Below are 4962 nucleotides of genomic sequence, written 5' to 3'. Positions count from 1 at the left end.
TTTGTCTGTGTTCAATCAGATGTTCCCATTGTAAGTCTCAGGCTTCCACTCCTTCCCAATCAATGCCCCAACCTTCCTATCGGAGACTTAGCAAGGTTTTTAATTCAACTTGGTATGTAATTCTGGAACCCATACAGCTACAGCTTGTGTTGGATTTTCAGCCATGTTGACCCTGTGTTTATCAGAAATGTGAAATTCTTTTAGGGTTTCCATGGAAGCTCATTAGTTCTCTGAATGTGATTGGAGCTGAGAGTTTAAAGATCTCAGCTCAGGGGGTACAGGTTCCATCCCTGTTTGGGGAACTAAGATCCACATGCGTTGCAGCCAAAAAACAAAACACAGAAGCAATATTTCAAAGATCTGAGCTCATAATGTTATTTCATTAAACCTGTCAGGGCACTGAGAAGAAGCCACTGAATGCCACTCTCCTTGTGGCCATTGTTAGTGCCCTGAGGGTTCATTGCAGCAGCCACTCATCCCTCAAGTCACAGACTTCAATTGGAACCTCGTAACAGTCCAGATGGATGCTAATATATGACTTACCATGATGCCACTGCAGATTGTGGAATATTAGCATTCCATTTCTTGACAAGGAGCTCAGGAGCTATGTTCAAATCCTAAGAACCAACTAAACCATTTCCCAAACCAAATTTGAGAATTCACTTCCTATTGCAAATATTGATGTCAGCCAAGGTATATTCAGGAGACAGAAATCACACTGGTTATTTTCACAGAGATGATTTCATATAAGGAAATATTACTTAGGTATAAAGAGTTGGTAACTAGGAAACTGAAAAGGCAAGAAGAGAGCCCTGTGGTATCATAGTGGTAATAACTCGTGACAGTGGAAGCAGCTAATAACACTGGTGAAGGAAAAACAAAGAATATGGGTTAGAATTATGAAAAGTAAACACTTGGGTGAGAGGCTCACCGAAGATGAAATCCGAGGAGGACAATGAGGAGGGAAGAGTGCTCAACTGGTGCAGATGTTATCTGAGCTTAGAGGACCACCAGGGACTGGGGCCTTCTCTGAAAGCATGCTAAAATGGTACTGGCATTTCTCAGGGTGCACAAGATTTGGAAAAACTGCAAACTAGACTTAGCAGCTGCTGCAGGAAGGAAATGCCTCAGCTGGGATAAAGAAGCTATGCTGGGTGATAACCGATGAGTAGGAAAAACTGACAGGAAATAAGCAGAGAGCAAACCGGAAGAGCCCAATCTCTTGGCTTCCTTCAGTCCCTTTGGTGCCCCCTACTGGCAGAGTAGAACACAGCCTGTTGACCAAGAAAAAGTGTGGCTTAAGGGACTTTCCCTGGTGGCTCAGAGGTTAAAGGGTCTGCCTTCGGTGCGGGAGACCCGGGTTCGATCCCTGCATTGGGAAGATCCCCTGGAGAAGGAAATGGCAATCTACTCAACTATTCTTGCCTGGAGAATCCCATGGACAAAGAAGTCTAGTAGGTCACAGTCCATGGGGTCGCAAAGAGTCGGACATGACTGAGCGACTTCACTTTCACCTCTGGTGTCCCGGAGTCCCAGATACACTAGGGAGGGAATTTGAATCCAAGAGATAATAGCATAATAGTTGGTACAGGTAACAGTAGTGTGTACCAATGATCAGCAATTGTGAGTAATCCAATTCCATGCCCCTAAGGCCCAAATGCATCTTTTAAGGAGTCCTTGAATACTTGAGAGACTAATTATTTTCCTGGATAACTAGTCTGAATGTTGTGCTGATGTTAATTCTATCCAAATTCTATTGTGGTTTTAATGCAAATTCTTTTTTTTTAATGCAAATTCAATCAAAATCCCAGTGAGATGATTTTTTAAAGGAATTGACCCAATTATTCTAAAGATCTCCTGAAGAAACAAATAGATGAGAGAAGCAAAGATATTTTGTTTCTACAGAAAAGTAATAAGATGGGTCTACAGCCAGTATGTTAAAATATAAAGTTACACTGGGAATTCCCTGGTGGTCCAGTGCCTAAGACACTGTTTTGAGCTCTCAATGCAGGGGGTCCTGGTCAGGGAACTAGATGCCACGTGCCACAACTAAGAATTTGCATGCTGCAAAGACCCAGCACAGCTAAGTATCTTTTAAAAATCTTATTAAAAAAGAACAAAATAAATAAATAAAAAGTTAAAAAAAGAACAAATCAGGCTGCTCTTTTGGGAACACTTACTGAAGATACTCCACAGAGACAGAGAGCCCTGGCCATCCCATTTCCCAGGTGACCCTTCAGCTTGATGCGATGACCAATGACTAGTGACCACAACAAGGCCAGTGAGTCCACCTCAACCCAGATTGTAAGACTGTGAGCACATTGAATGACTGGCTTTCAAAATTTTGGCAAAATATGCATCATATACAGTTTACCATTTTAATCATATTTAAGTGTCTAATTCAGTGGCATGAATTACACTCACAAGGTTGTGTAACCATCACCACTGTCTATGTCCAGAGCTTTTCATCCTCCCAAACAGAAACACTGTAGCCATTAAACAAAACCTCCTCATTCCCCATTCCTCCCTCCTCCCAGTTCCTGGCAACTGCCAGGAACATCTTTTCATGGGCTTATTTGTGAATCTTCAGTGCAGAAATGTCTATTCAAGTCCTTGGCCTATTTTTTGAATGGGGTTGCTTGGCTTTTGTTGTTGGATTGTCATGTCATATATCTGATATTAACTCCTTATCAGATACACAACATGCAAATTATAGTCTCCCATCATGCTAGCTCTTTTCACTCTATTGATCGTGTCCTTGGATGCACAGAATTTTTTAATCTGGTTGTAATGCCTTTTTTTTTTTTTTTCCTTTTGCTGTCTGTGCTTTGGCTATCACATCCAAGCTGAGAAGTCATTTGCCAAATCCAATGTCATGAAGCCTTGAGCCTATGTTTCCTTTGGAAGGGTTTTATAGACTGGGGTCCGCAACCTATGGGATCTAATGCATGATGATCTGAAGTGGAGCTGTCGCAATACTAGTGGAAATAAAGTGCACAATAAATGTAGTGCCCTTGAATCATCCCGAAACCATCCCCCCACCCCCGCACTGGTCCATGGGAAAACTGTCTCCTATGAAAGCTGCCAAAAACCGCTGCTGGGGACCGCTGTTACAGAGTGCACATAGTGGTCTCACAGACCCTCTTTCTTCCACAGTGTATGGGTGCAACAGACCCAGGGATGCCCCGTCCTCCAGCTTCCCACCACCCTCCAACATTTTTTTTCCAGTTGCAATCTTTGGAATCAGCTACTCAGCTATCCTCAGTCACCAAGACCAGCTGACACCATTTTTTGAGCTTAACTCCTTATTACAGATCAGCCATGAGCTCCCAGATTCGTCAAAATCATTTCACCGAGGTAGAGGCCGCCGTCCACCACCTGGTCAACAAGTATCTGCAGGCTTCCTACACCGACCTGCCTCTGGGCTTCTTTTTCCACTGCCGCAATGTGACTCGAGGGCATGAGCCCCTTTTCCCCTGAACTGCTCTAGGAGAAGTGCCAGGGCACCCACCACTTCTTGAAACTGCAAAACCAGCATGGCTGCCGTGCCCTCTTCCTAGACGGGCAGAAGCTGTATCAAGATGCTACGGAAGCCTCCGTGTTCATGGAGAAGAACCTCCACGAACCAGGCCCATATGGATCCGCATGCCCTGGGTTCTCCCTGTGCAGACTCCCACCTCTGTGACTTCCTGGAGCCTCAGCCTAGGTGAGCAGGTGACATTTATCTGCAAGATGGGTGATCACCTGACTGACCTCCGCAGGCTGGCTGGTCCCCAGGCTTGGCTGGGCGAGTATCTTTTTGAAATGCTCAGCCTTAAGCACAACTAGGAGCCCTCCCCCCACCCCAGAGCCCTACAGCCCTTGAGGAGCCCGCCTGATGTCAGGCCTTCTGCCCGAAGCCGCTCTCTGCAACCACTAGGCAGCTTGTGAACCGCTCTGGTGAACCAGCCCCACCCCAATGACCTTTCCCCTAGTTTCACCACTTACCAACTCATGGCCAAACTGGTTTCATCTATGCACCTGTGATAGGCAGAACAATGGTTCCCCCAAAGATGCCCTGGACCCTGCGCATATGGTATTCTACATGGCAAAGGGGAATTAGTTTGCAGAGGGAATTAAGGTTGCTAATCAGTTGGAGTTGAGATTAGGAGCTAATCCTGGATCATCTGGATGGACTCAGTCCAACAAGGGTCCTTAGATGGCAGGAATCAGTCACAGGAGGTGTAAAGTGAAGTCACTCAGTTGTGTCGACTCTTTGCGACCCCATGGACTGTAGCCTACAAGGCTCCTCTGTCCATGGGATTTTCCAGGCAATAGTACTGGAGTGGATTGCCATTTCCTTCTCTAGGGGATCTTCCTGACCCAGGGATCGAACCCGGATCTCCTGCACTGTAGACAGACGCTTTACCATCTGAGCCACCAGAGTGGAGCAAGGCACAGAGGGATGCAACGATGACGGCTATGAAGATAGAAGATGGAATCAAAACCGATGAATGCGGGCAGTCTCTAAAAACAATAAGAATATTGGGGGATTCATTTGGGAGTTCTCAACCTTTAAGTTTAGGGTGGGCAGGGACTCCCCTGGTGGCCCAGTGGCTAAGACTCTGTGCTCCCAAGGCAAAGGCCCCCAGGTCCAATCCCTAGTCAAGATCCAGGACAGCCAAATAAATAAGTATATATATATTTAAAATGCAGGGTGGGCATTAGGTGTTGGGGCAGCAGGAATTGAGCTCATGAAAGCTTGTGGGGTTGATTGGGATGGGTCTTGCATGGTTGGGTTTGGTGTGACTAGAGCTGAAAGGCAGTAAATTAGGCAGGTGCCAGGGTTATAGCTGACATGGTGACTGTAACTGGGAATTAATGGCAGAGCCTGGGGATGGATGGGAACTTTTTCTCTTCCTCCACCCTGACCCTTACCTCACCCACCCCTGCCCAGCCCAAGAGCATAGCAGACATCACACC

At 46.0% G+C, this 4962-nt stretch overlaps 1 pseudogene; it reads left to right on the top strand.

The window, feature by feature from the left end:
• The first annotated feature begins 3321 nt into the window (after positions 1–3321).
• On the top strand, positions 3322–3828 carry LOC138419090 (ferritin light chain pseudogene; annotated as a pseudogene).
• Positions 3829–4962: the final 1134 nt, after the last annotated feature.

The sequence above is a fragment of the Ovis canadensis genome, chromosome 14, assembly GCF_042477335.2.
Source record: "Ovis canadensis isolate MfBH-ARS-UI-01 breed Bighorn chromosome 14, ARS-UI_OviCan_v2, whole genome shotgun sequence".
Lineage (NCBI taxonomy): Eukaryota > Metazoa > Chordata > Mammalia > Artiodactyla > Bovidae > Ovis > Ovis canadensis.
The sequence above is the reverse complement of the archived record's forward strand: the minus strand, read 5'-3'. Positions and strand labels throughout refer to the sequence as shown.